The sequence below is a fragment of the Amblyraja radiata genome, chromosome 4 (genome assembly GCF_010909765.2).
Source record: "Amblyraja radiata isolate CabotCenter1 chromosome 4, sAmbRad1.1.pri, whole genome shotgun sequence".
Taxonomy (NCBI): domain Eukaryota; kingdom Metazoa; phylum Chordata; class Chondrichthyes; order Rajiformes; family Rajidae; genus Amblyraja; species Amblyraja radiata.
In genome coordinates, this window is record NC_045959.1 from 85,660,486 (window position 1) to 85,675,147 (window position 14,662).

At 41.0% G+C, this 14,662-nt stretch overlaps 1 protein-coding gene across 2 annotated transcripts in view; it reads right to left on the bottom strand.

The window, feature by feature from the left end:
- Positions 1–3,751, bottom strand: part of ptp4a3 (protein tyrosine phosphatase 4A3) — a 96,459-nt gene extending 92,708 nt beyond the window's left edge. For both annotated transcript variants that reach the window (XM_033019933.1, XM_033019936.1), the window contains exon 1: positions 3,618–3,751. The gene's annotated coding sequence lies outside the window, so the exon portion shown is untranslated. The remainder of the gene's footprint in view (positions 1–3,617) is intronic.
- Between the last annotated feature and the right edge of the window lie 10,911 nt (positions 3,752–14,662).

Consider the following 14,662-nt stretch of genomic DNA (forward strand, 5'->3'; position numbering starts at 1 on the left):
ATCTTGCTGAAGGCACACTTATACTAAAATTCACATGAAAAGGAGCCAATCAATCAACAATTGTTCTTTTTTGGCAAAAGATGTATAAATAAATGTTCGTATGCAACAGGTAAATACAACAAATGGAAGACGTGCAACATGCCGCATTTCCAATTAAAGATTGTTGCTCTTTCACAAGACTTTGGTTTGGTCTTTGTGAGAATATGTTAATATGAGGTGTCTATCCACTAACTACTACTTAAACCAGGAGTGTCAAAATACCTCAATGTGCAACTTCAACATCTTAAGAATCTTGGTACCAAACAGGAAATAGAGCGCTGGAGTGATCCAGCAGCATTTCTGGAGAACGTGATTAGGTGGCATTTAAGGTTGGGACCATTCCTCAGACTGATCTGCCTGACCTGCAAAATTACTCCAGTACTTTTTATTTTGCAAACCGGCATCTGCAGTTCCTGGTTTGAACACCAAACAGGTTACAGTAGAAGTCTGAAGAAGGGTTTCGGCCCGAAACGTCGCCTATTTCCTTCGCTCCATAGATGCTGCTGCACCCGCTGAGTTTCTCCAGCATTTTTGTGTACCTTCGATCTTCCAGCATCTGCAGTTCCTTCTTGGACACAGTAGAAGGCATGACTTGCATTCCATCCATTACCAATGACAGTAGCAGCAGTTTGTATCATTTACAGGATGCACTGCAGCAAATCACCAAGGCTCCTTCGACAGCACATTCCAAACCCATAACTACCATCAGCTGAAGGGCAGCAAAAGCATAGAAACACCACCATCTAGATATTGCCTTCCAAGCCACACACCATCCCGACTTGGAAATATATTACCGTTCCTTTACGGTCAGAGATGAAATCTAGGGACTCTAAAAACAGAATGGTGAGCATACTCACGCTTCAAGGACAACAGCAGTTCAAGGCAGCTGACCACTACCTTCAAATCAGTGAGGGACGGGCAACTAAATGCTGGCTCAGCCTGCAAAACCAACATCCCTAATAAACCAAAAGACTCAGTCTGAAGAAGGGTCTCGACCTTAAATGCCACCAATTCGCCTACTCCTTTTCCCCACAGATGCTGCCTCACCTGCTGAGTTTCAGCATTTTTTGTCTACTAAAAGACTCAATGGATTACCTTAGCATCATAACAGACTTGGTCATTAAATGCACTGCCATCCTCTTGGGTTCAAACACAATTCCCTTTCAGTCCAGTTTTGAAATTGTTGACACGATCAAGCATTCACAGGCTCTGCCAGAGGATGGACAGCTGGTGTTTCTACGACAGATTCTAGATTCTTAAGAAGGGTCTCAACCCGAAACATCACCCTCTCCTCTTCTCCAGAGATGCTACATGTCCAGCAGAGTTACTTCAGCATTGTGTCTATTCTAGATTCTCTAAGATGCTCTAAATGCTCCTTCTCCATTGTGAGTGGTCAAGGGTCAGGGACACAAATATAGCAGAGGGGATGTCATACGGTTAAGTAGACTTTTAGGAAATATTTTGATATTTTTTAACAGGTCCAGATCTCTTCATATTGATTTTCCTGTGACAATATTTCATTGCCAATGTTGTTTTAGAGTCAGCCTAATGGAGGAGACAGGGCAAATAAGACTGCAGTCAAACCAGCAAGTAGCAGTACACGTTTTGGAGTGGGTGACACTGACAACTTTAATGTTTTGCTCAGATGATACAATCTAAAATTCCTGGAAAGGATGTGTTGCTGTGTGTTCTTGTGCTTATCATTCTGATGCAAGTTTTAATTTTAGCAAGACCATGCTCAAAGCATTTAAATTAGTCTTCTCTACTTTTTTGCTGATAGTTTTAGTGATCCTTTCTGCCTCTAGGACTAAAGCTGCCCAGAGGATCAGTTTGTCGCTCTCTCTGAGAAGCAGTCAGCATTGTGTCTCATGACTAGAATGAAAGCTCACCTCGGAGACATCTGTAGCTTGCAGGGTTGGGGCACATGTCCTGCTCACCGTAGCATTCTGGTTGTGCAAACTGGAAGATCATAAGACATTCACTGAACACAAAGGATCAGTTACTAATTTGTTACCCCATTTTCAGTTTATCCATTTTTCACTCAGGACAGCAATATCAATGTCAGAGTCAGACTTCTGTGACAGCGCAGTGATGTTCAGATCTGTGGGAGGGCCACAGGAGTCCTGTATTTCAAATCCACAACTTCATTCTGAGGAAAGTTGCCGATGCTCATTTCCGAGATGTCCATTGCACACTGACTACCAGGAGGAAATGACAGATTGAGGTCTTGGTCCAGTGGTTAGGGTGTCCAGGACAAGTGAAGACCTGCTGACATATGGATATTAACATCCCCACATAGACACGCATGCTCACAGGTATTCATCAGCAAGTATGCGTGCATGTGCATACACAGGCTCAAGTATCATAGTTGAAAAGTCAAATATAGAAACAGAAAACTGCACTACAGTAAATGAAATAAAGGCTACTTTAATACTGCACACAACTATAAATACTTCTCTTCCCTCCAAAGTAAAAACAAAAATTGGCACTCACTTTTCCAGCTTAGAAGGTGAACAACTGACCTTCTCCCAGGGTCCCTGCCAATTTCACTCTAACAAGGCATTCACTAACAAGCCACTACAATGATCTACTGACCCATCTATTTTTTTTAAACTATAAACCAATGGGTTTTTCATATCTGTAATGTCTGAGATATACACTGTATAGACCTTCAAATCCTTTGCTTCCAAAGTTATGTCAGAACGAACTATGCTTATTATAAACCACGATATTAAAAGCAATACAAAATCCACACATTTTGTCCACGTACAGTGGAATTGAAGTCATGATACAAAATCAATATATTATAAAGGAACTGGCAGATTTCCCAACCCGAAGCCCAAGCTATGCATGCTTCAGCTAACTTTCCAAGGAGTGAGTGATTAGGCCTCCACAGCTTCGAATGATCACAAAACCAAAGACACAAAATAAAAGACATTGAAATATAGGTCAGAGATCATTCAGACACAAACGTACAGCGATGAAACAGTAGATGACAAATCTGTTTTACATAAATCCTCTAATCCAAATTAATGATTTAGAAAGACACAGCTTTACAACTACAGTGTAATGTTGGAAGAGCACGAAACTCTTCGTGTCTTTGCGCAATCTTTGTGTCTCCAGAGCCCAGTGTAAAATTTTTATGGGAAAATGCGCTGGGGAAATAGGTATACATAAACATAATTTGTTTAAGTTACCAACAATTCAATAAAAATAAATACAAGCCGGACACTTCCATTGTGTGAGATTCGTCTTTGTAGAGAGACAGAAAAAAAACCCTCCCCACCCGCGTTGGATTTAAAAGCATGAGAGCCACACACAAAGGAATGGAGCAGCCAAGCTGGGATCCATAGGCCGCCCACTGGCCTCTCGGACTCTTGTGATAAGGTTCACTCTCAACAAAAATAAAAAATATATATTAAAACACACAAAAAAACCCCCATAGTGATCGTGAAATAAATTGAAACAAAGCCAGGCGCTGCAGAAAACCTAAAGTCTGATTGCACTCGGGTGTATATATTTTTTGTTGCAGTGAACGTAACTTTCCCTAGTAGAGTAATGGAGATGGTATTACTCACTGCGCGACGCCTGTTCATTTAAACCCGAGCGGTATTAGTGTTGATAATACTACTAATCAGTGCTGTTGATAAACTGAGGGCAGCTCCTGGCTCTCAGCGTCTACTCCTCTCACAAACCGGAGTTACCATGTGTTCCAGTGCCCGTCGCTAAGGGACGTCAGCGTCAGGTCATAGGTCAACACAGAGGTAGAAAATTAGCCCCCTTTCAAAAAGGCTTTCCTTCCAAATTTGAATGAAAAATGTTGCTTTTACTTCAATTTGGTGAATTGAAATGTTAAAATTTTCCCGTTTTGGGGGATTCTTTTTTCTATTTCTTTCACTGATTGGGTCTTTATTGCAACGGGCTACGTCATTTCCGCCTCCTTGATTGCCCGCGTGCCTTGGTGTCAATGGGTGGATTGGACTTGAAAGGTCTGGTTTTTAAACGCTTGTTTGAAGTTAATAAAGCTTTTCGTTCTTATTGGGGAATGTGGTTCAACTTGATCATGAAAAATATTTTAAATGTTTTTCATATGATTGTTTAACAACAGAACTGTCTCGCACGTCCTGTTCTTATCTCTGGCCTTTGTTGTAACCATCTGTCTGTCACAAACTCCTCTCACACGTGTCTACCTATTAACTGTCACACTCTGTTCTGCTTCTCTCCTTTTTCAGCTCTCTTCTCTCCACACAAACACACACTCAGTCTAAGGAGGGTCTCTACCTAAAACATCACTTCTCTACATTCTCCAGAGATGCTGCCTGGCCTGCTGAGTTGCTCCAACATTTTGTGTTCTTTTGTGAAGTTTAATACAAGTCTGTCCAATAAATGCATGCTTAAAAAAATAAATAAGGCTTCATGTTCATTTGGCATATGATGGCTGGTCACTGAGTTGGTCAGTTTTTATATGTTGGTTTCTTTAACAAAAACAAACTGAAACTGGATAGTTATGTGAAGAATTGGTGTAATATGGAAAATATGTACAATTTATTCAGCCAACGAATTTGTTTTTTGTGCATCATACAACATTGAAGATAAATTGCTTGCTAATGCTTCCCAATTGTTGTCAAGTGAATTGTTGGAAATATATGATGTGTTAAACAATTGCAAGTACATTTTACATACAAGTCACATACATTGCAAATATTTCTTCAGTGTCATTTTCATTTTGTGTATCCTAAAATACTTATTAGTCATAAATTATAATAAACTATTTGTATCTGAGTTTTGTAACTGCTATTTTAAAAAAGTGGTCAGTTTCATAAACTAACAACAAAACTACGAGTTCATTCTGATATTTTCAATACATTTTATCTGATGTTGAAAGGATATTAATGATACAATTATGTGTGTCAGATTGGTTTTGTACTACACTTGTGTTCAATATTTCCAGACACCGTCAATGCCACCTCTTGCTGTGCAGTATATAATCCTGATGTAAAATGAGCTATGATAATGAAGGAAATTATGATCTATATACGCGGAGAATAGTGACTTTTTTTATCCAGGTAACAATTTAGGTAATGTGGGTATGATTGCCAAACCCAGCTTTGTCAGAGACAGTTTCTTCCCGGGTGTTATCAGGCAACTGAACCATCCTTCCAACAACTAGAGAGCAGTCCTGATCTACTATCTACCTCATTGGAGACCCTTGGACTATCTTTGATCCGACTCGTGTATTGTCTTTCCACTGTCTGGTTAGCATGCAACAAAAGCTTTTCATTGTACATCAGTACATATAACAATAAACTAAACATATTAACTGACTATTTCCCGAAGGTGACTGTGTAGATAGAGCTGTCTTATGGCTCGTGTTATCTGGTTTTGATTCTGACCTGTGGTGCTATCCAAGTGAAGTTTACACATTAGTGACATTACTGTGACTATGTGAAATAAACCCAAATGCTTTGGCTTCCTCCAACCACCCAAAGAAAGTATGGCTTAATTGATTGATCTTGGTGGGTAAAAATAGAATTGGATGCATGAGATGAGTTGAAGCGAAATAAATAGGAGTTTATTATCAAGTGGCTTTCTGTCATAAGAGAAATATAAAATAATTGCTCTTGAGTGGCACTATTGAGCTACCTCTTGGACTGCTACTTATCTATTAAGGGACTTGTTTGGGGTGTTGAGTAGGATTGAAATAAGAAGATAGAAAAAATACAACTTGTCAAGTCCGTATAGTGTGTGACTTGGAGAGGAACTATTCCCATGTTCTTGCTAAGCTTGGCTTTCTAAATAGTAGTGGTCAAAAGAATAGTTGCCAAAGAATTAAGATTTTATGATGCCATTACAGTTTGCTTTTATATTGTGCTTTTTACTTAAGAAAATAGTCCAAACACTTCATACTGGGCAGTGAGAAAGGCAAATGCCAAATCCGGAAAAGAAAATTACTACGAAGTAATCCACAGCTGGATTACTTTGTAGTAGGGTTTGGCCTGTTCTTACCCAAGTAAAAAAATGATTTCCTGAAATCGTTAAAATCCAAAATGTGCTCCTAAAGCTAGAATATGCTTAGATGGAAGATGAGGTACTGTTCATTGAGCTGATACTCAGCTGGAAATATTCAGCAGGTCAAAGTTCATCTGTGGGAAAATAAATAGCTGACATTTCATGTCTGAGACCTTTGTCAGAACTGAAAAGGCTACAGGGAGTTTGGGTGAGGAGGATGTCTCTGATAAGGTGGAACCAGAATGACCATGGGGTTAAGCAGTAAAGAGGTTATCTGATCAATGCATGAACGGGAGCAATTAGAGAGTAAGAACATAAACAAAAGAATATGCTTTGCAAAATACAGGGCAGGTGGATTTGTCTAGACATGTCCTCCATTTCCAGAGAAAAAAAGAAAGTTTAATCAAGGGGTATAAAAAAAAACCCAAGATGAACTAATATTGCAGATGGTTGACTGATACAGATTAAAAAGACAAGTTACGTGAAGTTATAGAATTCAGTATCGAGTCCCGATGTCACCATTAAAATGGTTGAGAGCCGGAAGCTCAGGGGCATCCTGTGGACTGAATGCAGGTGCTTTGAAAAGCAGGCACCCAATTTACATTTGATTTCTCCAACATAGATAAGACCATACTATGAACACTGAAAGGCGTACACTAGCGTGGAAGAAGTACAAGTGAATCGCTGCTTTATCTGAATAGTCTGTTTAGTTCCTAACTAGTGGAAAGGAAAATCGGTGCCTGTCATTTTATCCTATTCTGGCTCTGTCCTATCTTATCACCAAAATGGGTAATATAGTGAAAATTAATGAATGAAAATAGGTTGAGAGGAGATGTAATCGCGATAGAGATTGAGTATTATCATCGATATTTATTTTTGCTAGCATTTTGCCTGCGAGAGCAATAGAAGTTAAGGAAGGGAAATTAAGAATCTGATATGGGTTCAATGACAGTGAGGGCAGTGAAAATTTGCAGCAAAGGTAATGACACTGTTAAATTCTGTAGAATAGTGCCATTCTTGTACAGGTCCACCACCGATTTTCTGGCACCCTTGGTTCCAGAACCTTGCTGAATTATCCGTTTTGCCAGACCAACAGAGGTCATAGCCTGGGGGGAGGGAGCCCAAGATACTGACTTGTAAAGGCAGCCGCAGGAGTCGGTAATGGGAACAGATCTGCCAGATCCGGCTGGGCCAGAATTCCAGAGTCCGGCCACAGGAGACAAATTCGATCCACCGATCAGCCATGGGAGTCCTGATGAGGTTGAGGTCGAGGTCGAGCGCCTCTCCCGGCCTAGGTGCCACATTTTCGGGTGCCTTCTGGGTGAGATTTCAAGTGTGCTCTTGTAATTTTGTCCAGATTAAAGAAGGTGCTGGACCACCAGTTGCCAGAAAATCGGTGGTCAACCTGTACTGGTAAAACGGTTGAGAGAGGGAGCATGAACTGAAAAGAGGATCCATGTACCTGTATTCCATAAAGGGACTGGCATATTGAGGTTCTCAAACTGCCTTCATTCATTTATTAACTAGAAGGATCCATAAATATTGGCTCATCTGGACAACCTTGCCCTCTAACTCAAACATTTCTGCTGCTTTTGCCATCCTTTCCCCTCTATGTAACTTTAAGCATATTATTTTCTCATTTTTCCAATTCTGACGAAGGGACATTGGCCTGAAGCATTAACTTTGTTTCTCTATCTGCAGGCGCTGGCTGGCTTTCATATTTCAAGCTTTTTTTGTTGCCTTGGAACCATTAAAAAAACCAATATCCTTCTGTGTAATGAGAACATTAAAACTAGTGATATGGAAATCTACAATGTCCGTTGAAATAGTATTAAACTCAGTTCATAACTGAATCTATATCAGTCAGGTTTGTGGTATAAAGCCCTACTAACCTTTCACAGACTGACATACACTAAAGTCAAAGACTAAAAGCTTTTTGAAAGGACTATTCTGGATATGCCAAACATTCCTCAATAGTCTGTGAAATGCCACTGTGACTTTCCCAAGAGTTTAATGGCTTTGATGCTTTCTGAACAATATCTCAATGTTAATCACAGCCTTTCAAAACCTCAGGATTTCCCAAAGAACATTATAGCCACATTTGTAATGTGGAAAACCCAGCAGCTAGTTCACAAACTGCATGCTTCCATAAATAGAAGTTATAATGACCAATTAATTTGTCGCATTAATTTAGATGGAGAGATAAATATTAGCTGGTAGACCAGCGACAACTACCCTGTTCTTTGGAATAATATGTTTTCTTTCACAGCCACCTTGGACAGCAGACAAGGTTTCAGTTTAAAATATGATTTGAAAATCAGAATCTTCAACTCATCGATCAATCTCAGAACTGCAGAGGAGTCTCAACTTATTATTTTGTTTGTGTCACTGGGTAGGATTTGAAGCCACAGTACATCTGGTATAGAGTTAATATTGCTACCAAATACCATTTGGGACAGTTGGAATGAAACTAAGCTTAATTTTATGACAGAAGAAATAAGGTGCACCTTAAATTTAGCTGCAGGATTGCTGAAAGGTTATACGGGAAAGGAGGGCAATCGGTCTATCAAATTCATACCAGCTCTTTGCGAGATTATTCCAACTAGTCTTTCCGTCTGCCTTCTTTCCATAAGCCTTGTATTTTTTTTATTTTAATATATTCATCCAACTGACTTTAGGAAACTATATCTGAATCTGCACCCTGATCCCACTGCCTACATGTTAATTGCTAACATCATCCATCTTACTCTCGCCAAACACTGAGCAATATATTCCAGATATAACTGCTTATTATTCATGTAATCATTCCAGTAAATCTTTGCTGCACTGTCCAAGCTTAACGGTCTTTAGTTATTTAAAAAAAACAACATTGCTGGAAACACTGAAGAGATGGAAAGGGAAATAAGAGTTTCAGCTCAGAATGGCAAGTGTTTCAAATGTTTTCAATTTTTATTTCAGATTTCCAGTATCTGTAGTAATTTTATTTTTTGTTCTGGGCCTTTAGTTATGTGGATGGACTGAAGATGCTGAGTTAGATCAAAATTGGAAACTTTCCATCCTTGCTACCAAGGATTACTACCAAATACTTCATTGGCTGTAACCAGGATTTTTACAGTACTGGGATAGTTGAGAACCAGAGGGCATTGCCTCAGAAGAAAGGACGTACCTTTAAAATGGTGATGTATAGGAATTTTTTTAGCCAAAGGGTGGTGAACCTTTGGAATACATTGCTACAGATGGTGGTGAAGGCCAAGTCATTGGGTAAATTTGATGTGCCAAAGCTTATGGGGTTGAGAGGGAAAAATAGATCTGCCATGACTGAATGGCGGAGCATATTTGATGGGCCAAATGGCTTAATTCTGCTCCTATGTCTTATGAACCTATGCTTTTGGGGTGAACTGCATTATTGCAATATAAATGCAGCCTTTTTGTTTCCATGAGATGACCAGTGGAAGCGCTTTAAAACTAACAAAATCCAATTTGCGCCTGATCAAATGCAGCTTTATTCCTGGAGCTAAAGGTACTGTAGTAGATGATTGTAATGAATTTCAACAATCTGAGGAAACCAGAAATAACAAAATCAAGGCAAAGCCCAATTTTTAGGAAGATCAAACTTTAGTTCGAGCAGATGGTTTCTGCTTAATTCTGTGAAAAATGAGTTAGACTCCAGTGTTCAACGGCATTTGGTGTGCAGTCAAAGTTACAAGAGATTTAAGATTAATGTCTGGCCAGTCCAGTTGCCATCATGATTGATTTACACATTGTGCAAATGGTGAACATTATTCTTTATTTTGGCATGACAGTTTGGATTTTTAGAGTAAATAAAAATGGAATTTTCCAAGTAGGTCTTTCTATGATTTTCCCCTATAATAATTGGCTAAAACTATAAAACTTTGAAGCCCTAACTATGCTTTTAGAACACTGTTATGTTACTGTATGTATATCTTTAGATCAAGTCCCATATTTATACACTTAAATTAATCATTCCTGAAATATATCTTAAATGAGAATGCTACCATGGAAATGTGAACAATATGTAGAAATAGATGTTGGGTTGGGTTTGTGACAAGTAAAATGGATGAAAGGGTGCCAGTGGATGTAGTGTATCTAGACTTTCAGAAAGCCTTTGATAAGGTCCCGCAAGGGAGACTGGTGACTAAAATTAGAGCACATGGTATTGGGGGTAGGGTGTTGACATGGATAGAAAATTGGTTGGCAGACCGGAAGCAAAGAGTAGGAGTGAACGGGTCCTTTTCAGAATGGCAGGCAGTGGCGAGTGGTGTGCCGCAAGGCTCGGTGTTGCGGCCGCAACTATTTACCATATATATTAATGATTTGGAAGAGGGAATTAGTAGCAACACAAGCAAGTTTGCGGATGACACAAAGCTGGGTGGCAGTGTGAACTGTGAGGAGGATGTTAGGAGGTTGCAGGGTGACCTGGACAGGTTGAGTGAGTGGGCAGATGCGTGGCAGATGCAGTATAATATAGATAAATGTGAGGTTATCCACTTTGGCGGCAAAAACAAGGGGGCAGATTATTATCTCAATGGGGTTAGGTTAGGTAGGGGGGAGGTACAGTGAGACCTGGGCGTCCTTGTACACCGGTCACTGAAAGTTGGCGTGCACGTACAGCAGGCAGTGAAGAAAGCTAATGGAATGTTGGCCTTCATAACAAGAGGATTTCAGTATAGGAGTAAAGAGGTTCTTCTGCAGTTGCATAGGGCTCTGGTGAGACCACATCTGGAGTATTGTGTACAGTTTTGGTCTCCTAATTTGAGGAAGGACATCCTTGTGATTGAGGCAATGCAGCGTAGGTTCACGAGATTGATCCCTGGGATGGCGGGACTGTCATATGAGTAAAGATTGAAAAGACTAGGCTTGTATTCACTGGAGTTTAGAAGGATGAGGGGGATCTTATAGAAACATATAAAATTATTAAAGGACTGGACAAGCTAGATGCAGGAAAAATGTTCCCAATGTTGGGCGAGTCCAGAACCAGGGGCCACAGTCTTAAAATAAAGGGGAGGTCATTTAAGACTGAGGTGAGAAAAAACTTTTTCACCCAGAGAGTTGTGAATTTATCGAATTCCCTGCCACAGAGGGCAGTGGAGGCCAAGTCACTGGATGGATTTATGAGAGAGTTAGATAGAGCTCTAGGGGCTAGTGGAGTCAATGGATATGGGGAGAAGGCAGGCACGGGTTATTGATAGAGGACGATCAGCCATGATCACAATGAACGGCAGTGCTGGCTCGAAGGGCTGAATGGCCTCCCCCCTGTACCTATTTTCTATGTTTCTACTCAGATCAAAGGGCATTGTATCATCGAGTTTAGATAATATGCAAAATTTGCAGCTGATAAAACTTAGGGGTTATCAGTAGATACCTCTTGCGATATTAAGAATGAGGCAATATGAAATTTAATAGTGCCAATTTTGCCTATTCATTCAGGCCATGGTAAAGTTGCTGAAGTCACGAGTGATGGCTGGGGCAGCCTGTCTTCTCGGGCAGCCAGCTCTGCACGATTGTATGAGAAGCTTGTGAACAAAATGTGTGAGTTACTTTTAAACGGAAGTAACAGAGGTTTTGTGTTGCTTTCAGTTTGAGCCTAGAGAAGAGTTTATGTGATCGCACAATTGACATTGCTTGTGCTGCTTTGTCATTCTCTATAGTACCATATGTGGGACAATAAATGATTGGTTATTCACCCGCTGTTCACTAACGTTATGCAGGGTGTCTTTTATATGACCACTCTAATAGCCTACACTCATTGTAGTGTGCAATGTATATCAGTAAATTATTATGCAAATATTCTTCTACTGTATTCCTATGGGAGCAGTATTTTTAAGATGATTATGCTTTCATCAACTGATCACAGTACAAAGAACACAGTCTTTACTCAATCTCTGGCTCGGTCTCTGGGTTATAACTGACATTAGGGTAGCTTGTTATGGGAATGATCTCATAAGCAAAATGGGCATGATTACGTACATTTGAAGTTGACAGCATACCCACCAGAGCAGAGATTGGGGGTGTCATTAGGTATACAAGTGCATTGAGCTTGCCAGTACCTATGAGATGAAAGATAGTTTATTTATTGTTATTCAATAGTCTCAAGATATTGCTGATGGCTCATTAGCAGCCAATACAATGGATATTTCCCTTTCATCATGCAGCAAGGGGCTTACATAGTGTGTGTTAATAAATTATAAAATTTGGTTGAATATGGCTGGATATTTGCAGATAGAATTCTGCACAGTGTTGCATGAGTTATTGTCTAACACAAATCAATTGGGACTATGGTCCGGTTAAGAACAATGGCCATGTATGCAAGTTAGCATCATGGTATTAATAACCCATGTTTTTCTACCATTAATGGTTTATCTGTTTAAGTATTTCACACACAGATTGGGTTACTGCATGAAACCACAGAGTTTTGAAGTCTTCACGTAGTCACTCACGTGACTTCGAAATAAAATAGAAAGATTAAATGAGAACTCACCGTTTGAGGTTTGATCTTTATTTTATGAGAAGTTGAAGTGAGGGAATACGTGCCCACCACTCCCAACCCTACTTCTCATAAAGATCATTCGGTAGTTCTAAGGTCGTTAATCTTTCTGTAGCTTAGGTCAGCAACTATTCTGTGGTTTCATACAGCTGCTCTAAATATTGACGCTCATGCAGACTGGCGGGCTTCATCATGTAATCCCTCACTTCAACTTCTCGTAAATCAAAGATCAAACCTCAAACGGTAATTTCTCGCTTAATATTTCTATTTCTGCTTCAAATAAAGTCACAAACCAATCAAGACACGATATATACCACAATGTCATGCAGCAAAATTACAATACAGCATCTCATCTCTTTTTACACGTTGCAATGAATGCAATTTCTGTTATTTTTTTCCACTTCCAAACAAAAATCTGGTTGGATTATTCAGCGTATGATCAACCTCGGTGAGACTTGCTGATTGCTTCGCACAACACCTCCACTCAGTTAGCAATAACCAACCTGATCTCCCGGTGGCTCAGCAGTTCAACTCCCCCTCTCATTCCGAATCCGGCCTTTCTGTCCTGGGCCTCCTACATGGCCAGAGTGAGGCCCACCGCCAATTGGAGGAACAGCACGTCATATTTTGCTTGGGTAGTTTACACCCCAGCGGTATGAACACTGGCTTCTCCAATTTCAGGTAGTCCTTGCTTTCTCCCTCCGTCCCCTCCCATTCCCAGCTCTCTCACAGCCTACTGTCTCCGCCTCCACCTTTCTTCCCCCCCCCCCCCCCCCCCGCCTCCCGACATCATTCTGAAGAAGGGTCTCGACCCGAAACGTCGCCTATTCCTTTGCTCCATAGATGCTGCCTCACCCGCTGATTTTCTTCAGCTTTGTCCACCAACGGAAGCCCACCACTGGCCACATATTCCCATCTCCTCCCCTGTCGGCTTTCAGCAGAGACCGCTCCCTCCGTAACTCCCTGGTCAATTCGTCCCTTCCCACCCAAACCGCCCCCTCTTCTGGCAGTTTCCCTTGCTACTGCAGGAAATGCTACACTTGTCGCTTTACCTCCCCCCTTGACTCCATTCAAGGACCCAAGCAGTCGTTTCAGGTGCGGCAGAGGTTCACCTGCACCTCCTCCAACCTCATCTATTGCATCCGCTGCTCTACATCGGTGAGACCAAGCGTAGGCTTGGCGATCGCTTCGCCCAACACCTCTGCTCGGTTCGCAATAACCAACCTGATCTCCCGGTGGCTCAGCACTTCAACTCCTCCTCCCATTCCGAATCCGATCTTTCTGTCCTGGGCCTCCTCCATGGCCAGAGTGAGGCCCACCATAAATTGGAGAAGCAGCACCTCATAATTCGCTTGGGTAGTTTACACCCCAGCGGTATGAACATTAACCTCCAATTTCAGGTAGTCCCTGTTTTCTCCTCCGCTTCCCAGCTTTCCCTCATCCCACTGTCTCCGCCTCTTCCTTTCTTCCTCCCGCCCCACCCGCCCTCACATCAGTCTGAAGAAGGGTCTCGACCCGAAACGTCGCCTATTTCCTTCGCTCCATAGATGCTGCCTCACTTGCTGAGTTTCTCCAGCATTTTTGTCTACCCATTCACACAAGTTCTGTTATCCCACTTTCCTCACCCACTCCCTACACATTAGGGGCAATTTTACAGAGACAAGTTAAGCGACAAAGCCAATGCGTCTTTGGGATGTAGGAGGAAACCCACACGCTTGCAGGGAGAATGTGCAAATTCAACAAAGACAATGCCCAATAACAGGATCGAACACAGATCTCTGGCATATGAGGCAGCAAGTCCACCAGCTGTGCCACTATATTTTATTTTCCAACACACAAAAAATTATATGTTAATAACTTTGGTTAGTAAAAAATAAGAAACTATCCATTTTCAGTCTTAAATCTCTAAGTGACGCTATGTCCCCATTACAGCTACTGTATGTTTTAATTGAGTCCAAGACTATGGGGCAGTACATTGGCCATAAAGTTGCTGCCTAAAATTGCCAGAACCCGGAATTGATCCTGAATATGGGTGCAATCTGTATGGAGTTTACTTCTATACCCTTTGATCGCATGGGTTTTTTGTTTTCGGAGTTCTAGCCTTTTTAT